Consider the following 27351-nt stretch of genomic DNA (forward strand, 5'->3'; position numbering starts at 1 on the left):
ATTCATTGTAGTCAACAGCTAATAAATTCTTCAACGCTGCTGGGAAAATACATATCTGTTTTCTGTGTTGGTGAAAAACAATAGTAGATTTTTCTATCTTCTTAACATCATTTCTCCTCAAGACATTGGCTGGTGTAGGTCTGTTCTTCTCAAACTTGATGTCTACTCCCAAGACCAAATTGTATTGCTGATTCTTGTCAATAAGCTAAGTGACTGTTCAAAGTGTTATCACCAAAGCCACTGTAGCCCTCACCTTATGTTTAGCAGTACATGGATTTTTGTGGGTGTTACAGGATGCTGTGAACATGAGTAAGAAACAGCACTGCTGCTTCATTTGGTTTTGATTAAATCTTTTGGATTTCAAATTGGTTGGTGCCTACTAACTTTCCAAATCAAACACTTGCATCGTTCTCAGTTAGAAGAGTTTGAATGTAAAAACTAAGGGGGACCTTTCAGACTGAGTAATTAACTGAGATGCCATCTGCCCTCTGAGGTATATGTTAAAATATCCTATACCATTATTAGCTGGGAACATTTTGGTGAAGCATTTGAGGCTTGTGTAGAAAAAAAACAACTGCCTAGAGCATCATTAAGCAGCTGAACACCACTCAAACAGCCAGCTAGAACTCATTAAGAAATCTTCAGGACATTTTGGTACCTAGAACTTGAACTGACACAGTCTCCTAACAGCAACCTGCTGATTAGGAGTAAACAAGTGGTCATAAAAGCTTTTGAGCACTTTATCACCTTTTTTTGCTGTTCAATGGTTGTTCAGAAAAATGTTGATTTCTGTCAGGAAATTTTCTGGCAAACATTTGCAATACTCCAGAATTTCTCTCTTACCAATATTGATTGGGAAAATTCTCTTTATTTAAAATAAGAACTATACTACTCATATTACATGACAATTTATAGGATTCATGAGGAGAAAGGGAGGTTCTTGTTTATCAGCATCTTCCAGGGCTCTCGTTGAGTTAGAGGAAGAATGAGGGAGGGCATGAGATCAGAAACACCAGCAGAAGAGAGGAACAGATGGGATAGGAGGGCAAGATGAACTCCTTCCCTACTATGGCCACTCATTAAGATCATAGCTGATTTATCCATCCTCTCAGCTCCTCTTACCTCCATTATCCCCATAACCTTTAATTCCCCTATCATGCAAAAACCCTTCCAACTGTGTCTTGAATATATTTAATGAAGCTGTCTTTACTGCCTCCTTGGACAGAGAATTCCATAGATTCCCTACACTCTGGCAAAAGCAGTTCCTCCTCATCTCTGTCCTAAATCTACTCCCCTAATCTTGAGACCATGTCCCTTAATCCTAGTCTCACCCACCAGCAGAAATAACATGCCTGCCTTGACTTTATCTATCCCTTTCATAATTTTAAATGTTTCTATAAGATATGCTCTCATTCTTTTAAATTCTAGCGATTACAGTCCCAGCTGGTGCAACCTCTCTTCACAGAGTAACTCCCTCATCTCTGGAATCAACCTTGTGAGCCTCCGCTACACTGCCTCCAAAGCCAATACATCCTTTCTCAAGTAAGGACATCAGAACTGCGCACAATACTCCAATGTGGGGCCTCATTAACATTTTGTACAATTGCAACAGAACCTCCCTGCACTTAAATAAAATCTCTCTTGCAATGAAAGCCAATATTCTGTTTGCCTTCCTGATTACCTGTTTCACCTGCAAATCAGCTTTTAGCAATTCATGTACGAGCACTTCTAAGTCGCTCTGCATAACAGCATGCTGCAATCTTTCACCATTTAAATAATACTCTGACCTGCTTTGTACTCCAACTGCCAGACCCTTGCCCTTTCACTTAACCTATTTAAATCTCTCTGCAGACCCTCCACATCATCTACACAGTTTGCTTTTCCACTCAATTTAGTACCATCAGCAGACTTGGATACATTACACTCGGTCTCTTCTTCCAACTCATTTACATATATCATGAACAGTTGCAGGCCCAACATCAACCCTTGCAGCACCTCGTTCACCACTGCTCTCCAACCAGAGAAATACCCATTTATCCCACTCGCTGCTTTCTATTGGTTAGCCAGTCCTCTATCCATGCTAGTACATTCACCAAAACTCCATTCCTTCTTATCTTATGATGTGTCTTTTATGTGACACATTATCAAATGCCTTCTTGAAATCCAAGTGTACAACATTCATCTGCTCCCCTCCATCCACCACACTTGTAACACACTCAAAGAACTCCAGTAAGTTTGTCAAAAATGATCTTCCTTTCCTGAATCCATGCTGAGTCTGCCTAATGGAACACTTTCCATCCAGATGTCTATTTCTTCTTTAATGATAACCTCCAGTGTCTGCTGACTATAGATGTTAAGCTAACTGGCCTATAATTACCTGCCTTGTACCTTTTAAACAGCAGCATGACATTTGCTGTCTTCCAGTCTGCCGGGACCTGCCCAGAGTCCAATGAAGTTTGGTAAGTTACCACCAACACATCTACCAGAACTTACGCCATTTTTTTCTACACCCTGGGATGCATTCCATCAGGACTAGGGGACTTTTCTACCTTTAGACCCTCAAGTTTTCTCAACACTACCCCTTTAGTGACAACAATTGAATTGAGGTCCTCACCTCCCATTGTATCCTTAACATCATTCTTTGGCATGTTAGGCACATCTTAGACTGTGAAGACTGACACAAAATAGTTATTCAAGGCCTTGTCTGTTTCAGCATGACCCAATATTAATTCCCCTTTCTCAACCTGTAACAGACCTATGTCCATTTTAGCTACCCTTTGCATTTTATACATTTATACAATCTTTTTCTATTTGTTTTATATTCTGTGCTAGTTTGCATTCATAAACTACCTTTCCTTTGTTTATTGTGTGCTTTGTGAGTTTTTTTTGTTGCTCTTTAAAGTTTTCCCAATCTTCCTGTTTCCCACTACTCTTGGCTACTTTGTAAGCCTCAGTCATAGAGTCATTGAGTCATAGAGATGTACAGCATGGAAACAGACCCTTCGGTCCAACTTGTCCATGCTGACCAAATATCCCAACCCAATCTCGTCCCACCTGCTAACACCCGCCCCATATCCCTCCAAACCCTTCCTATTCATATACCCATCTAGATGCCTTCTAAATGTTGCAATTTTACTAGACTCCACCACTTCCTCTGGCAGCTCATTCCATGCATGTACCACCCTCTGCATGAAAAAGTTGCCCCTTAGGTCTCTTTTATATCTTTCCCGTCTCATCCTAAACCTATGCCCTCTAGTTCTGGACTCCCCCACCCAGGGAAGAGACTTTGTCTATTTATCCATCGATGCCACTCATGGTTTTATAAACCTCTATAAGGTCACCCGTCAGCTTCCAACACTCCAGAGCAAACAGCTCCAGCTTATTCAACCTCTCCCTATAGCTCAAATCCTCCAACCATGGCAACATCCTTGCAAATCTTTTCTGAACCCTTTCAAGTTTCACAACATTTTTCCGATCGGAAGGATACCAGAATTGCAGCAATATTCCATAAGTGGCCTAACTAATGTCCTGTATAGCCGCAACATGTCCTCCCAATTCCTGTACTCAATACTCTGACCAATAAAGGAAAGCATACCAAACGCCTTCTTCACTATCCTATCTACCTGTGACTCCACTTTCAAGGAGCTATGAACCTGCACTCCAAGGTCTCTTTCTTCAGCAACAAAGGACCTTACTATTAAGTGTATAAGTCCTGCTAAGATTTGCTTTCCCAAAAATGCAGCACCTCACATTTATCTAAATTAAACTCCATCTGCCACTTCTCAGCCCATTGGCCCATTTGATCAAGATCCCATTGTAATCTGAGGTAACCTTCTTCGCTGTCTGCTGCATCTCCAATTTTGGTATCATCTGCAAACTTACTAACTGTACCTCTTATGCTCACATCCAAATCATTTATATAAATGATGGAAAGTAGTGGACCCAGCACTGATCCTTGTGGCACTCCACTGGTCACAGGCCTCCAGTCTGAAAAACAACCCTCCACCACCACCCTCTGTCTTCTACCTTTGAGCCAGTTCTGTATCCAACTGGTGATTTCTCCCTGTATTCCATGAGATCTAACCTTGCTCACTAGTCTCCCTTACTGAAGTCCATACAGATCACATCTACTGCTCTGTCCTCATCAATCCTCTTTGTTACTTCTTCAAAAAACTCAATTAATTTTGTGAGACTTGATTTCCCATGCACAAAGCCATGTTGACTATCCCTAATCAGTCCTTGCCTTTCCAAATACATGTACATCCTATCCCACAGGATTCCCTCCAACAACTTACCCACCACCAACATCAGGCTCACTGGTCTATAATTCCCTGGCTTGTCCTTACCACCCTTCCTAAAGAGTGGCACCACTTTAGCTGACCTCCATTCTTCCAGCACCTCACCTGTGATTATCAATGATACAAATATCTCAGTAAGGGGCCCAGCAATCACATTCCTAGCTTCCCACGGACTTCTCGAGTATACCCGATCAGGTCCTGGGGATTTATCCACTTCTTTGTGTTTCAAGACATCCAGCACTTCCTCCTCTGTAATATGGACATTTTTCAAGATGTCACCATTTATTTCCCAAAATTTGTTTCTCCATGTCCTTTTCCACAGTAAACACTGATGCAAAATACTCATTTAGTATCTCCCCCATCTCCAGCTTTTAATTGGACACTTTCCTTTGTTTCCATGGTTATCCAAGGCTGGCTCTTCCTACCTTTGCTGTCCTTGTTTTTGACTAGAATATACTTTCCTTGAGCACTATGGAAAATCTCTTTGAAAGTCCTCCATTGTTCCTCAACTGTTCCACTAGATAACTTGTGTTCCCAGTCTAATTTAGCCAACTCCTTCATCCCATCATAGACTTCCTTGTCTAAGCATAACACCCTGGTTTTACATGATACTATTTCAGCTTCCATTTGTATACGAAATTTGATCATACTGTGATCACTCTTTCTGAGAGGATCCTTAACTGCAAGATCATTAATTTTACCTGTCTCATTACACAGGACCAGATCGAAGATTGCACACTCCCTTGTAGGTTTAGTAAGAAAGTTATCACGAATGAGTTCAATCAATCCTTCTTCAAGTCTGACTCTACCGACCAACTTGATACAGCCAATCAATGTGCATGTTGAAGCCCCTCATGCGTATTGCTGTTCCATTCTTAGATGCATCAGATATTTCTTGGTTAACCGGCTGTGCCACTGTAGCATCATTACTGGGTGGCCTACAGACTACTCCCACCAGTGACTTCTTCCTCTTCCTATTCCTGACCCCCACCCAAATGGATTCAACATTTTACTCCTTGGATCCTATACCGTCTTTCCCTGTCACCCTTATGTCATCCTTAATTAAGAGCATGACCCCACCTGCCTGCCTATTCTTCCTAATTATCTGACACCCTTGGATATTTAGTTCCCAGTCATCACCACCTTCCAACCATGTTTCTGTAAAGGCAACTAAATCATATCCCTTTATACCAATTTGCAAAACAAGTTCATCCACATTGTTTCAAATATTATAGGCATTCAGATAAAGTGCCCTTATACTCATTGTCCCTTTAGAATCCAGCAATCTCCCTGCCTTTTGCATTTGTTTCTGTTATCCAATTTTACTTTTAGCTTTTCTAACTTTTGCTCTTGTCTCTGCATTGTTTCCTTCTGCCTTTCTGCCTCGACTCTCATCCTCTTGCCATTTTGGTCTACCCTTCCTCAGTCTCTCTGCTTGTTGCATCCACATTTACACCAACTGATGCATCTTCTGACCTGACACTCAGATTCCCAACTAACTGCCGACCTCGCTTAAAGCTTCCCCAACAGCTCTAGCAAACCTGTCCACAAGGATATTGGTCCCCCTTGAGTTCAGGTGTAACCTGGCCCCTCCGTACAGGTCATACCTTTCCCAGAAGAGAACCCAATGATTCACAAATCTGAAACCCCACCCCCTGCATCAACTCTGCAGCCACGTATTTGTCTGCCATATCTTCCTATTCTTGCCCTCACTAGTGTGTGGTACAGGTAGCAACCCAGTGATTATGACCATTGAAGTCCTTCTTTTTACTTTCCTTCCTAACTCCCTAAATTCATTTTGCATGACCCCCATCCCCTTTCCTCACTATGTCACTGGTACTGACGTGTACAATGACTTCTAGCTGCTCACCCTTCCCTTTAGGAATGCCATAGACTCGAACTGAGATGTCCCTGACCCTGGTGCCCGGGAGGTAACATACCATCCAGGAGTCTCATTCTCATCCACAGAATCTCCTGTGTGTTCCCCTAATCAATCAATCCCCTATCACTATCACTCTCCTATTCTTCCCCCTTCCCTTCTGAACCACAGGGCCAGACTCAGTGCCACAAGCCTGACTGCTGTGGCTTTCCCCTGGTCGGTCAGCCCCTGACAGTATTCAAAATGATATACTTGCTACTGAGGGGAATGACCACAAGGTTTCTCTGCACTTACTGTCTATTCCCTTTCCCTCTTCTGAAGATCACCCAGCTACCTTCATCTTCTAACCTAGGTGTGACTACCTTCCTGTAACTTCTCACAATCAATCCCTGAGCCTCCCGAATGATCCGGGGTTCATCCGGCTCCCTAATTCACTCTGTGAGGAGCTGGGGTTGGGTGCACTTCTCACAGGTAAAGTCAGCAGGGACACTGGTGGTGATCCTGACTTCCCACATCCTGCAAGAGGAGCATGCAACTGCTCCAGTGCCCATCCCTATTACTCTTAAAAAAAGAAAACCTTACCTGAGCCTCATCATAGCACCCTGTCACCAAAGTCTCCCAATACAACTTCTTGGCGTTTTTTCCTCAAATGGCACTACCCCTCAGAACACCTACTCCCGAGATGAAAAGCCTTCCTATCATCCTCAAAGTGCACTTATTTTTGTTTCAGGGAGGTGGGAGGAGTAACTAGTTAACCACTCCATGACACCAGCCCCTCTGCTATGTTTAGACCAGTCATGGAAACAGCAGTACCATTTCCCAGAATGCCTCTCAGTGACATCACTGCTATAATCTGATTCAATGAGGGTGTCTTGTACTGATCTCCACTGTAACAACCCCCCAGTCTACTACCATCTCACAGAGGGTGTCCTGCAGAAGTCTCCTGTACAGTTATGATGATTCATGACAATATCTCCCAGAATTCCACTGTGATAACTCTACACCACCTCCACCTCCAAGTTCACCACCTCACAGAGGGTGTCCTGCAGAGGTCTCTTGTATAGTTGTGATGACTGTAGCGATCTCTCCCAGAATTCCACAGTGATGACTCTCATCTACCCTCTAATTTGCCTCTGTTGCTGGCCAAATCTCAATCGACATACAAACCTTAGTGTTCGAGCATCTATAGACAGCTTTCCCCACTAGTTAAACAAGGCAGCAGTGTAAATAAATCTTAGTAAGTTATTTATAAAAGTGGAGCAATTCGTTCCACAAGGCATGGATTGAAAAAAAAGACCCTTTTTCCATTTTAATCCAGAATGAAAAATACTGAAAATAAAATAATACAAAATTACAGCAGTGCATCTATCAGTTCCCTTTATCAACTCTGCTTGCTGTATTCTCAAAGTACAGCACAAAACCATGTTTGATTGTGTTTGGCTATCCTAAATATCCTACTGTTCCTTCCTCAGTAAAGGACATATACTAGGCTAACTAGCCTGTTGTTTCCTGCTTTCTTATAATCACTCATAGCATATGGGCATGACTGGTTGGGCCAATATCTTTTGCCTGTCCCTAGTTGCTCCTGAAAACGTAATGGTGAGCTGCCTTCTTGAATTGCTGTAGTCCATGTGCTGGAGGTAGACACACAAAGGCAATAGAAAAGGAATTCCAGGGTTTTGACCCAAGGACAATGAATGAACAATGATATATTTCCTAATCGGGATGGTGACTGGCTTGCAAGGGAACTGTCAGATGGCAGTCTTCCCATATATCAACTGCCCTTAGGCAGAAGTGGTCATGGGTTTGGGGAGTGCTGTTTAAAGATCTTTCTGCAGGGCATCTTGTAGATAGTACATACTATTGCTACTGAGTGGTAGTGGCAGAAGGAGTGGATATTTGTGGATATTGTGCTAATCATGCAAGCTGCTTTGTCCTGAATGGTGTCAAGCTTCATGAGTGTTGTTGGAGCTACATGAATCATGAGGTCATGCTGCAGCTGTACAAACCTCTGGTGTGGCCACACTTGGAGTACAGTTCTGGTCACCCATTATGGGAAGGATGTGGAAGTTTTGGAAAGCGTTCAGAGGCGATTTACCAGGATGTTGCCTGGAATGGAGGGAAGGTCTTACAAGGAAAGGCTGAGGGACTTGTGACTGTTTTCATTAGAGAGAAGAAAGTTGAGAGGTGACTTAATTGAGGCATATAAAATTATCAGAGGGTTAGATAGACCGGACAGTGAGAGCCTTTTTCCTCAGATGATGATGGTGAGCACAAGGAGACATAGCTTTAAATTGAGGGATGATAGATTAGATTCCCTACAGTGTGGAAACAGGCCTTTTGGCCCAACAAGCCCACACCAACCTTCTGAAGAGGAATCCATCCAGTCCTATTTCCCTCTGACTATTGCACCGAACACTATGGCCAATTCACCTGACCTGCACATCTTTGGACTGTGGGAGGAAATCAGAGCACCTGGAGGAAACCCACGCAAACAATGTGTAAACTCCACACAGGCAGTCGCCCAAGGCTGGAATCGAACCTGGGACCTTGGTGCTGTGAGGAAGCAGAGCTAACCACTGAGCCACAGGTAGTTTCTTTACTCGGAGTATTAGGGGCGTGGAACACACTACCTGCAACAGTAGTAGACTCACCAACTTTAAAGGCATCTAAATGGTCATTGGATAGGCATGCGGATGAGATTGGAATAGTGTAGGTTAGATGGGCTTCAGATTGATTTCACAGGTTGGCACAACATTGAGGGCCAAAGGGCTTGTATTGGACTATAATGTTCTATGTTCTATGTTCTAATCCAGGCAAGTAGGGAGCATTCCATCACACTCCTAACTGGACAGGCTTTGGGAAATCAGATGGTGTGTCACTCATTGCAGGATTTCCAGCCTCTGACCTGCTCTTGTAGTCATTGTATTTATATGGTGAGTCCAGTTCATTTTCCGGTCAATGGTAACCCCCCAGGATTTTGATAGCAATGGCAATGCCATTGAATTTCAAAGTTAAAAATCAGACAATGGCTACTGTCCAACAGGTTTATTTGGAAGTACAAGCTTTCGGAGCACTGCTCCTTCATCAGGTAACTAGGTCGGAGACAGGCTGTCTGATGGCCTAGGCCAGGCTCTAGCAGTTGGCTGCAAGATGGCAGAGCGGTGGCCTGCGTGCCCAGTGTGGCTGAGACTGATTTGATGAGGGAGAGGTCAGGCCCACTGCCGGGGAGAGCGAGCACAGTGCAGGGGAGAGTGAGCACAGTGTGGGGGAGAGAGAGCACAGTGAGGGGGAGAGAGACCACAGTGAGGGATAGAGAGAGAACAATGTGGGTGGGAGTGAGCACATTGCAGGGGAGAGTGAGGACGTGCAGGGGAGAGTGAGGACAATGCAGGGGAGAGTTAACATAGTTTGGGGAAGATGAACATAGTGCGAGGAAGACTAAATGCAGTGCGGGCAAGAGTGAGCACAGTGTGGGCGAGAGTCAGTACAGTATGGGGGAGAGATAGCACAGTGCGGAGAAGAGTGAGCATAGTGCAGGGATGAGAGAGAACAGCTTAGGGAAGTATGAGCATAGTCTGGGGGAGAGAGGGCACAGTGTTGGGGAGAGAGTGCACAGTGTGGGGGTGAGTGAGCACAGTGTGGGGAAAAGAGAACAAAGTGCAGAAGAGAGAGACCACAGTGCAGGGGAGAGTGAGCACTGAGCAGGGGAGAGACAGCACAGTGTGGGGGAGAGTAGGCACAGTGCAGGGCAGAGTGAGCACAGTAGAGGGGAGAGTGAGCATAGTGCAGGGGAGATTGAGCACAATGCGGGGGAGACTGAGCACAGTGTGGGGAGAGCTAAGACAGTGCAGAGAGAGTGAGCACAGTACAGGAGAGAGTGAGGACAGTGTAGAGGTGAGTGTACACAGTGCAGGGAAGAGTGAGCGCAGGGTAGGGGGAGAGAGAGTGCACAGTGTGGGGGAGAGTGAATACAGTGTGGGAGAGAGTGAGTACAGTGAGGGGGAGAGTGAGCACAGTGCAGGGATGAGAGAACACAGTGTGGAGGAGGAGAGCATAGTGTGGGGGATAGAGAGCACAATGCAGGGGAGAGTGAGCATAGCGCGGGGAGAGAGTGCACTGTGCGTGGGAGAGAGAACACAGCGCGGGGGAGAGTGAGCTCAGTCTGGGAGTGAGCGAGTTGTAGTTTGGGAATCCAGCATGGAGCAAGCCTATGGCTGTTACTCTTCAGTTTGTTTCTACTTTATCAGAAGTTTTGTAATCTTTAACTTTAAACTTTTTCATTATTTTTTCCAAGATTTTGGACAAAGGTACCTTTGTACCTAAAATGGTGCCGTGAATGGTGACTTTGTAAACTTTTCACTGTATTCCTGTATCCCTATACTTTAGTACATATGACAATAAAATCTAAATCTAAATCAATTGGAGATGGCCATTGCCTGGCATTTGTATGGTGTAAATGGTATTTGCTACTTTTCAACCCAAGCCTGGGTAATGTCAGGATCTCATTGTACTTGGATACGACTGCTTCAAATGCAATAAGACCTGGAAGATTTCTAGGATTGGACTGAAAAATGGCAAGTAAAATTCTGTCTCCCACTATTCTTGAACAGGAGCATTACATTAACAATATTCCAATTTGCTGGAACACTCCCAGAATCCCCTGTGATCTGGGATATTGTGCCTCCATTATGTGTGCAACCATTTTAAAAACCTTGAATATAGATTTGTACATTGTAGTAGATATATACAAGACCTTTCTTCCTATTAACACCTTGCTTATCTGTTACCTTTAGGATGTTTACAGTGTGAAGACTGGTGCACTTATTTGAATGATCTGCTACATGACTATTCCCCAGTTATGTCTTCCAAGGGTCCCACACTGGTGACATCAGTTGGTCTGAGATTTAAGCCTGCACTTGTTGCCATTAGTCTGCATTGCAAGCTAGCTATCCAGCAAACTGAGCTGACTGACTCCACACCCCATACAATAAAAATGGATGACTTCACTCTAAGCTTAGACTGGTAAAGCCAGATTAGCAATCACATTGTAATGGGTCAGTTCCAGGAGTGTGTGCAAGATGTTTTTGTTATCTGCACATTGAGAAAATGACTAGAGAACAGGCTATCATAGATTTGGCTTTGTACAATGAGAAAGAGTTGATTAATAATCTTGTTGTGAGAGATCCTTCAGGAAAAAGTAACCATAACGTCCTAGCATTCCTTATTGGGCTAGAGAAGGGCTTATGCCTGATAGGTCGACTGTCCTGATCCTTGGATGCTAACTGATCTGCTGTGCTTTTACAGCATCAGATTTTTCGACTCTGACTCTCCAGTATCTGCAGTCCTCACCTTCTCCTAGAGAGCCCAATCTGAAATTAGGCTCCTTGATTTGAACAAAAGAAATTGTGAAAGAATGAGTAGATTGTAGGCAACTTTGAACATAAAAGAAACAAATGCATGAATTGCAACAATTATTTATTTATTTAAAACAATATAATCAAAGAGGAACATTGGCCCAACCTTAGATAACAAGAATTTAGATGTAGCATTAGATTTAAAAACAAGTAATTGAACTTTGCTAGATAAAGTAGTAAATCAAAAGATTAGGAACAGTTTAGAATTAAGCAAAGGAGGGCAAAGGAGGGCCAACTGATCCTTCGGTCCAACTCGTCCATGCTGGGCACAATCCCAAACTAAGTTAGTCTAACCTATCTGTTCTTGGCCCATATCCTACTAAACATTTCTTATTCATATGCACATCTAAATATCTTTTAAAATTTGCAACTGTACTTACATCCACCACTGCCTTTGGACGTTCATTCCAAGCACAGGCCACCCTCTGTGTGAAAAAAAAGAAATCCTTCATGTGTTCTTAAAATCTCTCTCTTCGAACCTTAAAATGGGCCCCCAAGCCTTGAAATCCCCCATCCAAGAGTCAACAAAACACTTATCATTAATCCTAACTGTACCACTCATGACTGTATAAACCTCTACAATGTCACCTCTCAACCTCCTGTGCCGTAAAAAAAAACAAGTCCAAGCCTATCCAGCCTTTCTTTAAAACTGATTGAAGGAGAGAAGCATAGAGTGAGAGCCAATCCACCATGCTCTAGCATAGTTCATGATTCAGATTCACATTCAGTGGGACAATAAACCCATTAAAAAGGCAGTTTCCTTTTACAAAATGGCAGCTTCCATTAAATGCAAAATGATCTGATTGCATGTCAGACTTTGCATTTGGTAATCATGTTTATCTTTTTCATTTCTCATGCAGGAGGTGCCCATTTTAAAATTTTATTATTGTCATTAAGTATGGGCAAAAGAAAATTGATGATTTTTGTTTAAAAAAAGCTATGATACCTTCTGCAACAAGAGTTAGTATGCTTCTTCATTGGGCTGCCAATAGGATATATCATTATATATTACATAAATGCAAGAAATTTGCTTACATTGTTTGCTGTTGAAAAAAGAGATAGATCTGGGAGATTTCTAACGAGTGGGCTTGTTGAGGTCAGTGGTTTAATGGTATTCTTGTGAATTGATGTGATGTTTTGGGGATAAAAGCTCTGTACATTTTTTTTTCCAGTTTCGGCCATTACTTCAGCAGGCTGGTGCAAAGTCAGCGCTCTGACCTGCACCTTGTCTTCAACTGTAATGTTTTTCTTCAGCACAATTTGCCTGAAATTGCCATATTTGACAGAAACGGTTGCAGAGGTGTAAGAGAAAAAGCACATTTTAAAAGCTTTTGAATAGAACTTAAAAAAAAGAGGTCTGTTTACTATTCGCCATTATGGCGAGCAAGTCATCAATATATTCTCTAAAAATGACTGTAATGGACCAGACCAGAACCCTTAAAATATATTCAGAGGGTAGCGTAGACCCTTGGGTGGCACTGTGGCACAGTGGTTAGCACTGCAACGTTACAGTACTAGAGACCTGGGTTCAATTCCCACCTCAGGCAACTGACTGTGTGGAGTTTGCACATTCTCCCTGTGGGTGTGCTCTGGTTTCCTCCCACAGTCCAAAAAAAATGTGCAGGTTAGGTGAATTGGCCATGCTAAATTGTCTGTAGTGTTAGGTGAAGGGGTATTTGTAGGAGAATGGGTCTGGGTGGGTTACAGTCGGTGTGGACTTGATGGGCCTGTTTCCACACTGTAAGTAATCTAACTTTTTCTTATTTTAAAGGTAAATGTCAGGTACTGTATTGTAGGTTCAATTTGGCTGGTGAGAGTGGGCCGCACCCATTCAGGTTGTATCTATTGTTCCAACTTTTTAAAAACACAATTTATTTAAACACTGTAATTAAAATACAACAAAAGAAAGAAAAACTTAAAATAATTCAACTCTACTGAAAAACTTTAACAAAGTAATAGTTACAATAAGTATTATTAGTTAACTGCTCCAATAAAGTACCATCCCACAAACACCCACCACCTACACCCACTTCTCCCTCCCCTCTACTCCCCCCCCTCACTCTGGTAAAATTTCACATACACATTCTTACATGCCATTTGCCAATATTCTGCCCTGTTCAGACTCCAATAACAACTGCTTAAAGCTAACCCTAACATTAAAAAAAATTGAAATTCTGATCTATGAGAGTGGGCACACCCATGCAACTGCACCTATTGTTCCAACATTTTTAAAAAAGACATCACTAGTTGTTTATGAGTTCTCATTAACCAGCTTGATACCTCTGCCTTAAAACCTCCCTTTAAAAAAAGGACAAAATACCCTCCGAAAGTCACAATATCTTCACATTATAGTCAAGTCATTTATCTTTGGTTACTCACAGATTAAGATGTCAGTTTCATGAGCAGGACAGATCATTATTAAACATATTTAAAAGGTATCAAAATTGAGTTGGTCAGTTTCCAAGACATTTTCAAAGGGTGAAACGGGAAAATAATGTTGGGCAATTTGAAATTGAAAACAGAAGACTCCTACAAGCAAACAAAGAGGAGAGCTGAATGGAGGATCTGCCTTCAGCAGATTACTTCAATGATTCACTCATGTGGGATTCACATGGATTAAAAATGCTTCTTATATTTTAGATAATCTACTAAAATGTAATAATTAATCCATGCCAAATTATCAAGCAAATGCATCATTTTAATACCTTTTCTTAAAAAAAATTAAAACTTTGCCTAATTGTCCTGGTCCTTGCCATATTTTATATTACCCTTCTTCAGGACTAGGGATGTGGCCTTTGGGTGAGGAGAGGGGTGGAGTGGTGAGGTAGTGATAGGTGAACGCAAGGAGAGGGTTTGACCTGTCGATGGGAGGAGTGAATCCAGTTGATGGCTGGAAAGAAGGGTCAGTAAGTGGATGGAAGGAAGTGGGAGGGGCTGGAAAGGGAGTTGGGGATGGAAAAGGAGGTTATTTGAAATTGGAGAACTCCATGTTGGGTCCTCCAGGATGTAGGCTGCCCAGGTGGAAGATGAGGTTTTGTTCCTCCAATTTGAGGTCTGATTGGCTGTGGCAATGGAGAAAGCCAAGGATGGCCATGTCAGAAAGAGAGTGGGAAGGTGAATTAAAATGGGCTGGGCGGTCAGATTGGCCCCTACATTTACATTTAGTCTCCCCAATGTAGAGACGATCACATTGGGAGCTTCAGATGATGTAACCAAGGTTGGAGGAGAGGCAGATGAACCTCTGTCTCACCTGGAAGGACCCTGGATGGAGGGGAAGGGGCGGTGTACCAGCAGGTTTTGCATCTTGCACGGTTGCAGGGGAAGGTACAATAATCTGAGTGGGAGCTGAAAAAATAGACATTCTTGAAACTGAGTGTAATTTTAGGTTTTAATCTGCAGCAGAATCACAGTCTTTGCTCAAGGCAGAACATCGAACCCCATGAAACCTCCACAAAGTCGTGTCTGCAAATGATTTAATTGAGTAGGTGGAGTACATATAGTTTGGATTGACTTGAAAGATGACGGAGGTGAATTTTCCAAGACTCCATGCCTACTCTATAGCTATATTAAGGTCAAGAATCTGCTCCCACACAGTTATAACCTTACCTCCAGTATCTTCACCACATCTAATGCTGCTGTAAGAGTCCAGATGTAGAACCAATAAAGACAAACCCATATTAGGCCTAGCTTGTGACAACTTTGCTCCACCTCTATTCTGGGCAGAGACTCATCCAAGTTCAAACTCTTTAAAAGAGGTTGAAGTTTCCCATTGACTTTGGGAAAGAAATGTTAGGTAGCATTAGTGAAGCAACATCGAGACAGAAATCAAAAGTTCATGCCGGGGTTTTGTGGCCAATTACCTGCTGCTGAATGCCACTCCAAATGTAAAATTCTGTCCAATATTTCGATTAGCCATCAGGAGTGTCGAAGATGAGGTTGCATAGCATCTGATTTACCACCAGCAACACCAGGGGAGAACTGTTAGTAATGGTAAATTAAAACATTATTAACAATATATGCTCAGAAAGCCCTGGATCCTCATTATCATTGGTCTCCATTACAGTTCATTGATAATTAATGTTGTCTAGTTTAATCTGGCTGTTTTGATCATACCATACATGTGTGTTTTGACCTGAGGGCTTGCAAACTCACATATGAATTGGGAAAATTTGGAGCTAGAATCCGATCAGGTGTAGTTAGCAATTACCAGACACAATTGGATGTGAGAGATGGCCTCAGTGACTTTGGCTGAAACCTAATCGAATGGCTTGCAGAGGGTTTGAGATTGCATTTGCACTGGGAATTCCAGAATTGTTTAACTGAAGCTTTAAAAGTTTGTGTAAGAGTGCTGCAGGATACTTAGAGTGAGGCTCACAGTAAAGCCTCAGTGTCTGAGTGGGAAAATACTTGGCAAATGGGAAGTAATGTGCACAGATGTGAGGTTAGCCACTTTGGTCACAAAAAACGAAGGCAAATTTATGTTCTGAATGGTGGCAGGTGAGGTGAGGTGCACTGAGACCTGGGTGTCATGGTGAAACAGTCGCTGAAGGTTGGCCGACAGGTGCAGCAGGTGGTGAGGAAAGCCAACAGCATGTTTTCCTTCATAGCGAGAGGATTTGAGTGTAGGAGTAAGGATGTTTTGCTGCAGTTGTACAGGGCCTTGGTGAGGCTACACGTTGAGTGTTGTGTGCAGTTTTAGTCTCCTAGTTTGAGGAAGGACAGTCTTGCTATTGAGGGAGTCCAGTGGACTGGAGAGGCCAGATATGGAAAGAATTTTCCCAAAGTTGGGCATGTCTAGAACTGGAATCACAGCCTAAGAATAAGAGGTAAGCCATTCAGGACTGAGATAAGGAAGAATTTCTTCACTTGGAGAATTATGAACCTGTAGAATTCTCTCCCACAGGAAGCTGTTGGGAACAGTTCATTAGATTTATTCAAGAGGGAGCTGCACGTGGCTTTTGCAGCTGAAGGGATCAAAGGGTATTGGGAGAGGGCAGAAGTGGGATAATGAAATCACATGATCAGCCATGATTGTATTGAATGGTACTGCAGGGCCAAATGGTCTATTCCTGTACCAACTTCTTTGTTTCTATGAAGCTGAGGCAGAACGTACTGAAGTAGTATCTGATAGAAATTAGATTGTCTCTTCGCATCAATGCGTCAATATGTTGTTTGCTTCATGTTATATTCAAGCAGTAGTAAGCACCACCCCATCAGCAAGTTACAATGCAGCACATTTTCAGTTGACGCATTCACAGTTCCTTAATATGAGTGCCCCTTGGAATACATCTTATAGATATTTCCTAATCAAACAGTTCTCATACCTCTGGAGCAGGGTAGGACTTGAACCTAAATCTCTTGGCCTAGAGGTGGGGACACTATCCCAGCACCACAAGAGCTCTTCTAAGCTACATCTCAGTGTGGTGTTGGAACTCCCTATACTGTGACCGAATTCTGGATAATTTCTAAGAAAATCATTTGTAGTTTTACAGAGGAAAGCAAAAATCAAATTTAGTCATGAAATATTCAAGGCTGTTTGGAATTTTAATTCATTGTAAATGTATGGTTTATTGGTCAAAGTGAGCTGAAATTAATTCCAAGTGGAAAGAAATCTACTTGAACATCTGAACAATGGTCTGTCAGAGTGAATACTCCTCACCATACAACCTGACACCACCAACTCCCCACCTTCCTACCATCTCATCTCTCTCCATGGTTAATTTTTTATTTAAATTTTATTGCTTTTGCATCAACAGATTAAAAGCTATCTGAGAAAAATAAAAACAGTGGTCATTGATTTCAGGTCACAGTTTGTGTCAATGGTACTAAGATGGGTCAAGAGCATCAAGTCCCTGGGAGCAAGGATCACCAACAATCAGTTCTGGTCCACCCACGTTGACGCTCTCGTCAAGGAAACGCAACAATATTTCTACTTCCTCAGGAGGCTAAAGAAATTCAGCATAAGGACTCTTAGAAAGTTTTACAGATGCAGCAAAGAAAGCATCCTGTCTGGATGCATCACAGTGTGGTTTGGCAACTGCTCTTCCCAAGACCACAAGAAACTACTGAGAGTCATGAACACAGCCCAGTCCAGTGAACACAGCCCAGTCCATCACACAGACCAGCCTTCCATCCATCCATATTTCCTACTGCCTCAGGAAATCAACCAACATTAACAAAGCCCCTCCCACATCAGTTGTAATCTCTTCTAGAATACATCTATGAATAGATTCAAGAACTCCTTCTTCCCCGCTGTTATTGGATTTTAGAATGGATCTCTCAAATGTTAATTCTGATTTTGCTGTCTCGTCTGCAGCTGTGACACTGTATTCTGCACTCTGTTCTGCTACCCTGATGCACCTTGTATGGTTCAATCTGCCTGTAGAGTGCACAAAACAATACTTTTTACCATATCTCGGTACATGCGACAATAATAAATCAATTAACCAAGTCAACCAAGTACAAGTTATAAAAAGTAAAATTGTTCTTCATTTTGGGGATGTTTGGTAAAACTAATTATTTTCATTTAGAGTTCATGCGATGAGATAATAATGATCTGCAGTGATGTTGTTAATTGGTTGTTGTAGGCGAAACTATTTTGGTGATGCTAGCTTTGTGCCAGAAATGAATGCTTTAATTTTTTTTTTTTCTCATGGTTTTGAAAACAATCTGTGAAGTTTTACCAATGAAACATCTAATGAAAAAAGCTTTGGACTCTGAACGTTTAGAGGCCAATATTAAGCTCATTAATATGAGCTGGACTGAATTTCTTATGTAACAGAATCATGAACACAATGCTTGAAGGTAAAAATATGAATAGTTAATACCAGTCTCTGTTGTGACTTCTTTATTTTCCCTGAGAGATAATAGCTGATCTTCAAGTTCAAAACAAGACAATCTATCTTGAATAAAGGGTTGGGCTATGAATGATTGGAATCTCTAGTTATGGAGTGGAGATATTCATGAATATTATGTCTTACTTATGGATATTCAAATTAAAAATGCTAGACTGCTTTTGCACTTGTGCTGAGATGATAAGCTGACACAAGAAAGATGTTTTTTGCTATTTACAGTAAAGTTGCAGCCTATCATTCTTCTATTTTCATGCTAATGCCTGGCCTGTGAAGGAAAGACCGGAAATTTAAAGCTGTTTCAATCAATGCAATCAACACTCTGTGGTGAGAAAGGTGCACTAGGTTCCCAGGTACAATCACTCATCTGTGTTTGTTTGGGCCAGTCATGTCCAACGGGACACAGGATACCACAATCTGAGACATTATCCTGAGTCAAGACACCGAAGAAGGTTACCTCAGAGTACAACAGGACCTTAATCAGATGACGGAGTGCATGCTGGAGTTTAATTTAAATGAATGTGAAGTGCTGCATTTTGAAAGGCAAATACACTTAATGGCAAGGCCCTGGGGAGTGTTGCTGAACACAAAGACCTTAGAATGCAGGTTCATTGTTCCTTGAAAGTGGAGTCACAGGTAGATATGATAGTGAAGAAAGCATTTGGTACGCTTGTTCTTATTGGTCAGAATATTGAGTGCAGGAGTTGGAAGGTCATGTTGTAGTGTACAGGACATTGGTTAGGCCACTTTTGGTACTGTGTGCAATTCTGGTCTCCCTGTTTTAGGAAGGATGTTGTGAAACTTGAAAGGGTTTAGAAAAGATTTACAAGGATGTTGCCAGGATTGGAGAGTTTGTCAGGAGAGGCTGGATAGTCTGGGGTTATTTTCCCCAGAACTTTGGATGCTGAGGGGTGACCTTAAAGAAGTTTATAAAATCATGAAGGGCTTGGATAGCATGAATGACCAAGGTCTTTTCCCCATAGGGAAATCCAAAACTGGAGGGAATAGGATTAAGGTGAGACAGGAAAGACAGGGCAACGTTTTCGCACAAACGTTGCGTGTATGGAATGAGTTGCCAGAGGAAGTGGTGGATGTGGGAACAATTACAACATTTTAAAAGGAATCCGGATGGGTATATAAATAGGAGTGGTTTAGAGGGATATGGGTCAAATGTTGACAAATGGGACAAAATTACTTTCGGATATCTGGTCGGCATGAAAGAATTGGGCGGAAACATCTGTTTCTGTGCTGTACATCTCTATGACTCCACCAGTAAATGTTCCCATTCAGCATTCTTATTCATTCATTCAATCTGTTAATTATAACTGAGGGCAGAAACTGAGAGCTTGTTCAGTAAGTGTAGGAGAGCAAATATGTTTTTTCTTACACAATTGCATCCTGTCCCACTGGAAACCTTCTCTTAATTGCCATCTAAAGCCTACCTCAGTCGGATAGTATTTGTAGGAAGCACAGAATTGGAAGGGCACAAAATATACACTGAGTAGGAGACTTCAATGTCTATCACTAAGAGTGGCTCGGTAGCAGCACTACTGACCAAGATCAAGTGTCAAGAGAGCCAACTTCAAGAAACACTTGCTTGACCCCACACTCACCAATCTTCCTGTTGCAGACATGTGACAACATTGGTAGGAATTGGTACCTTATATTCCTTGTGGAGGCAATGTCCTGACACTGTGGATACCCTCCATAATGTTGAAAGGCATTTGTGTTGTGCTGATGGGATAGATTCAGAACAACTTTCACAGCACAAAACTTAGCAACCATAAGGTGATGTAATTTATTAGCAGCAGCAAAACTGTTTTCAATTGGAATATCTTAGAGAACAGAATACCATCACCATCAAACAAGGTGATCAACTCTGATTCAAAGAAGAGTGCAGGAGGGCATGTCAGGAGTAGGATCAACTGCATTTAACTATGAATTATCAGCTTGATAAAGCTACAACACAGGATTGCTCGTGCACTAATAGCAGCTGCAGCATACGGCCAACAGAGTCAACTGATCTTATAGACAAAAGATCAGATTAAAGTTCTGCCGCTTTGCCACTTCCAATCATGAATGATAATGGAAATTAAACAAATAAAGGGAGGAGGAAGGCCCACAAACATTCCCATAGCTCTCTTCACCACATCACAAGTTGCAAAATGTTCTCAAATATTTTGAGGTCCTGACAAGTGTAAATTCTAGACCATTTATCTTTCACCAAACTTCAACCTCTCCATCCACACATATGTATTCAGCCATGGTTGAAACATGCACATTGAAGCTGAACTTCAGAAGTAAGCTCAGAGCAACCACCATCAAGGAGCTTGAACAAAATTGGGAATCATGGGAAAAATCTGCAGTAAGCTTAGCACAAAGGAGATCATCTTAGCCCAGAACATTAATGCAGGAGTTCCTCAGGGTAATATACTAGGCCCAACCATCTTCAGCTGCTTCATGAGTGACTTTGTCTCCATCATAATGTCAGAAGTGGGATGTTTGCTATTGATTGCAATATCTAATATAATTTGCAACTCCTCAGATCTTGAGGCAGCCTGTTCCTGCATGGATCAAGACTTGGAAAACATTCAGGCTGGATTGATGTGTGACAATTTACAGATCCACCACAAGTGTGCCAGACAATGACCACTCAATCAAGCAACCCCTATCAGTCCGCAGTGTGTGTCATCTGCAAGCTGCACTTCACCAACTCACTCAAACCCATGCCCTCTATCACCTGGAAGGGCAATGGATGCAAATGTATTGAAACTCCACCACTTGCAGGTTCTTCCACAAATGTCTTAGCATCCAGGCTTGCAACTATATTGCTATTTATTCAATCTCTTCAGGTCATAAAATGATCCATTCTTAATAACACTGGTTGAATGAACCTACACCTGATGAACAGCAAGAAGACAAGAAGGACAATTCAAGAAGACAACTCAAGGGCAATTAGAAATAGGCAGCAAATATTGACCAGTGATGATCATATTCCAAAAACAAACATGTGAAGAAAACCCTGATTTGGATTTACAGGTATGATGACTTGTTTTGCACATTCCAGTATTCATACTTTAAGTTTTAAGGCTTTTTGTCTGTGGGTTCAAATCCCAGTCTGACAGTTTCAATGATATAATAGGCTGTCAGTCAGGTGTGAGGGAGTGCAGCACTCCAAAGGTGCCATTTTCCTACTGAAATGTTAAATAGATGCTTGCTAAATGAATGCAACACTTCGCTTTCATTTAATGTCAGCTGATGCAGTCTGTTCAATGTTCATGCTGGCAGATAGGTCAACGCAAATGAAGGACGTGTATGTGTTTGTTTCTTCAAATAAATTTGTTAAAACAAAATTTCAAAATCAACAACTGAGCTGAAAATTAACAGAACATGTGTTAGTGGGTTGTCACAGGAGATACTCTGACAATTGGGCCCTTGGTGTTAAATTCAGGGTTGACTGCTCCTGTTTTGCTAATCTTGTTTGAGATGTGTCTGGAATATTGCTGAGGCATGCTGGTGTGACATTAGCCCACCAGCGTGATACTTCCCATTAAATGAAAGCATAGTGATTAAATTTTAAATGTAGCCACAAGCTGGCATTAATTACATTGCTTGATTTCATGCTTCAAAAAAGAGGTTGGTACTGTCACATTGCAAAGAATTAAAATCCCTAACAGTGTGACACACCAGTGGATCAATCAGACTCTTTGATTCAATCAGATCTGTCCCAAGAGCTGAACATTTTGGTAAAGTCAAATTGCTGCAACTATCTGTTTGACTGAAGATAAATTTTGTTTTGTTTCAAATATGACTAAAAGGACATTTGGGTTACATCAGGAGATGACATGACTCCTGAATTGAAGAATGCAATGAAAATATAATATATTTTCCTGTTCTTTTTTCATTCTCAATATATTCAAATTATACACACTGAAATTTTAATGAAATCCGTTCCTTCTGGGGATCTGCAGGTTTTGAGAATCCATACATTCCTCAAACATACTTTTCTCCTAAATTCTTCAAGCCTTTAAACTGATGTTTTGTGGAATCCCATCACAATTTCCCTGATCATCTTACCTATTTTAGCCTTTTCACTTGTGTTGGTATTGCCTTTTATCCTTCATCTGAACTTGCCTAATTACTTAAAGCTTCGTTCTTTGACTCATAAATTATTATGATAATTCCTGCACAATTTGTTCCTGAGTTACCTATCAGGTGACGAGTCTCATTCTCTCACTCACACAGGAATCAGTGTGTGCTGAGTCTGAAAAACAGTGCCAGCAAAGTTGTAAGCGAATTATTTGATGAGAATCTGGTGTAAATATCTGTTTGCAAAGAACCATATACATTGCAGTTGATGATAAATAATTTTACTTTCTACTTTCTAATCTCCAGCTTGACGCAAGTATTCAGTATAGACAGGATGGCTCAGTGGGTAGCACTGCTGCCTCACAGTGCCAGAGACCCAGGATCAATTCCAGCCTTAGGTGACTGTCTGTGTGGAGTTCGCATATTTTCTCCATGTTCGTGTGGGTTTCCTCAGGTGTTCTGGTTTCCTCCCACAGTCCAATGATGTGCAGTCCATGCTAAATTGCCCATAGCATCTGCAATGTGTAGGTTGGGTGTGTTAGCCATGGGAAATGCAGGGTTCTCAGGATGAGATAGGTGGATGGATTTGGGCGGGATGCTTTTTAGACTCATGTGGACTTGTAGGGCTGAATGGACTGTTTTCACATTCGAGGGGTTCTATAAAAATGAAGCAAGTCTTAAGGAGCCTCAGGACAGCGTAACTGGATGTTTCCTGTATCTTCAGTAATCACGTGCACTGGAAGAGTCACCAACCACAAAAAGTTGAGCTCTAAGTTTTGGAACTTGAGCAAAGGGAGGAATAAGTGTGGTGCATCTGCAAAATTTTGAACCCCATGGATAGTACATTTAACAATGTGGTGATATGACAGGTTAAAATAACCTGGCAGAGAGGGAATGCGTAATCACTAGGCAGTTTAGAAACACACAGGCAGTTTGCCCGCTGAGTCAATCACACTCACTCACTCGTTTTCAGTTTTGGATTTTGAAGAGGTTAAAAACGACACATCATCTGGTTATGGTCCAACAGGTTTATTTGGAAGGACTTACTTTCAGATCACTGCTCCTTCCGGCACCTCCACATTATGATTCTGATGAGGCCAGTGATTCATCAGAGGTTACAGCAAGAACTAAGTTTCGTATAAACTATAAGAAATAGGAACAACATAGGCCATCCGTCCCCTTGAGCCTGCTCTTCCATTCAATAGGATCATGGTTGATCTGACCTTCCTCAAGTCCACTTTCCTGCCCTTTCCCTCTAATCTTGATTCTCCGACTGATCAAAAATCTTGGCACCACAAATTATTCAATTAAACAAGCTTGGGAGGGTAAGGATGGAAGGGTAAGAGTGAAAGGCAGTTTGATTGTTAGGGGAGCAGGCTGGTATTTTCACGGCTGAAGGTCTGACTCCAGGAGAGTACACTTCCACCTTGGTATCAAGATCAAGGAAGTCTCAGAACAAGTGAAGACAATATTTAGTGATGAGGTAAAGAACCGAGTAGTGGTCGACATTGGCACCAATAACGTAGGCAGAAAGAGAGATGACGACCTGAATGAAGAAAGTAGGAAATTAGGCAGGAGATTGAAAAGAGGATAACTAAGGCAGAAATCTTAGGATTGCACTCATTACTAAGTGCTGGTGAGTATAGAAATTGGAAGAGTTGGAAGCAAATGAAAAAAGGAGGTATGATTTTAGACGTCTGAGGTATTGTGACTGGCTCTGGGGCAAGTGAAACTTCTATAAGATGGATCGATTACAGAGTAATAGAAGCAGGATAAGTGTCCTTGCAGCGAATTGTACTAGCCCTAACTGTTAGGGGAACCTTAAAGTAAATTCGGATAGGATAGAAACAAAGCTAATTAGAGGAAGTTGAAAAACTACACATGCACTTGGAAATCAGCAGAAACGAATTTTAGATTTGGCTAGGATCAATCACAAAGTAGGGTTGAAAAAGCAGAATTAAAGTGGAAGAAAAAGGGTACAATTTAATTGTCATTATGGAGACATGGCTTGAAGTCAACCGAGACTGTGAACTGAATATGAAAGGATATTCAACATTTAGGAAGGGCAGGCAAAAAGGATAAGGAGGTGCCATAGTTCTAATAAAAAAGGGATAGGATCAATACCTAAGTGAGTTAGAATCTCTGATTGGAAGAACAGGATGGACATTCTGTTTAGGTGGAGCAAAATAACAGGGAGGGGAAGGAATTGTTGGTAGAAGTAGATTATAGACCACCAATCAGGAGAGATATTATAGGGCACAGCAAATTAGAAAGTTAGACATGAGTCTAATGAGCACGAATGTTGTGGAGGAAGAATTCCATGCATTTGTTCAAGATAATTTTCTGAAGCAATATGTTGAAGAGACAAACAGGCACAGGCTATTTTCAATCTAGTGCGAATGAGGTAATTATTAACCTTGTTGTAAAAGTACCTTTAGGGAATAGAAGCTATAGTATGATAGCACTTCTCATTAACTTTGAAGAGAATGTAGTTCAGTATGATACTATGGTCTTAGATCTAAATAAGGCAATGTATGAAGGTATAAGGTGGAGGTTGTTTGCGGTGGATTAAGCAGGACATTAAAATGCTTGATGATAGACAGGCAATTCTTTATATTTTAAGAATTAGTACTTAGGTTTCTAAAGAATACATTCCTTCAAGGCAAAACTACTCAACAGGTAAAGTAAGACAGAGTCATGATTACTCAGGCAAGTTAAAGATGGTGTTAGATCAAAGGACGATGTTTATAAAATTGTCAAAAAGAATTTTAGATTTCCACAAAGGAAGACAAAGAAATTGATAACAAAAGAGAAAACAGGAGGAAACGAGCAAGGAACTTAAAAATAGACCGTAAAGATCTTCCATGTATTGTGAAAACAAGAAGATTAACAAAGACAAATTAAGGTTCATTACGAGCAAACAGAGTTATGAACGGGAAATAAAAAAAGAGCAGGCAAGTTAAAAAAGTGCTTTGAATCTGTCATCATGGAAGCAGACACAAGGAATATTCTACTTCTATGGATAAGATCATGTTACGCTAAATGTTTTGGAGGAATTTTCATCGTGAGTCCTAACAAGTCTCATGTATCTTACCAAATTCGCATTATTATCCACCTACTCCTCTTACTTCAGCCCCCCCCCATCTTCCTCCCATGTTATCCATCACTTCTGATTTTGCCCTTACCATACCTTTCCCAGAACTCAGTAGTTATCCTGGAATTCACCAGTACCTATGCGCCCTTGCCTTCTTTAAAGGCCTGTTGTACATCCGGACAAGGTCTGTCAGTCTGGAGTTATTCCTGACATTTTCCCATACATGGCACAAGCGGAATATTAGCTGTACAGGCAGGGAGCTGGAGGTCCTGCTGGACAGGGTGATACAGACCTGATACTTCTTTTCCCTTAGGATCAACAGTACAGGCCACAGCAAGGATCATGCCAGCCTGACCCGAAGTTGCCACTAAGCTTAAAGCAACCTCAGCTTTCTGGAGAAAAGCACAGCACTATGGGAAGCATGTTCGTGACTATGCCCAAATCCACCAGAGTGAGGGCCACCATCTTTTCTTTGATATTTCACACATTACCTCCAATGCACTGCAGACCTCTCACAAAGGTTCATACTCTGTCACTTCATGTTTGACTGCAAAATGTCGTTCAGGGAAGGAAATCTGCCACCCTCACCTGGTGTGGCTGGCAATGTGACTCCAGACCCACAGCGATGTGTTTGATTCTTGAATACCTTATGAAATAGTCTAACAAGTCACTCAGTTGTATCAATCGTTATAAAGTCTCAACAAAACAATTAAACAAAATCGATCAACTGGTATAATCCTAGCCACCAGAAAAAAAAAACAATGGCAGAAACAGCCTGTCAACCCTGCAAATTTGTCATTGCTAACATCTCAGGTCTGGTGCCAAAATTGGGAGAGCTATCTCACAGACTTGTCAAACAACAGTCTGACACAGTCATACGTATTGAATCATACTTCACAGACAATATCCCAGACACCACCATCACCATCTCTAGATATGTCCTGTGCCATCCGCAGGACAGACCCAGCAGAGGTGACGGCACAGTGGTATGGTGTAGAGAGGGAGTTGCCCTTGGACTTTTCGACCTTGACTCCAGACCCCATGAAGTCTCTTGGCTTCGGGTTAAACATGGGCAAGGAAACCTCCTGTGGATTATCATGCATTGGCCTCTCTTGGCTGATGAATCAGTACTCTTCCATGTTGAACAATACTTGGAGGAAGCACTGAGGGTGGCAAGGGCACATAATGTACTCTGGGTGGTGGTTTTCAATGTGCGCCACCAAGACTGGTTTGACAGCAGCACTACTGATCGAGATGGTCAAGTCCGAAAGGACATAACTGCTAGACTGGGTCTGCGGCAAGTAGTGAGGGAACCAACAAGAGGGAAAAACATACTTGACCTCATCCTAACCGATCTGCCAGCTGCAGAAACTTCTGCCCACAACAACATCAGTAAGAGTAACCACTGCACAGGTCTCAAGGAGGCAAAGTCCCACCTTCACATTGAGAATAACTTCCATCATGTTGTTTGGCACTATCACTGTGCTAAATGGGACAGAATTTGAACAGATTTAGCAACTCGAGACTGAGCATACGTAAGGGTATTAACAGTGGCAGAATTGTACTCCAGTACAATTTACAACCTTGTGGCATGGTATATCCCCCATTGAACCATTACCATCAAGCCAGCGGATTAACCCTGGTTCAATGGAGAGTGCAGAGGACATGCCAGGAGCAGCAAGAGGCATATATGAAAATGAGATGTCAATCCAACGAAGTTACC

This window comes from Chiloscyllium plagiosum, chromosome 30 (genome assembly GCF_004010195.1).
Source record: "Chiloscyllium plagiosum isolate BGI_BamShark_2017 chromosome 30, ASM401019v2, whole genome shotgun sequence".
NCBI lineage: Eukaryota > Metazoa > Chordata > Chondrichthyes > Orectolobiformes > Hemiscylliidae > Chiloscyllium > Chiloscyllium plagiosum.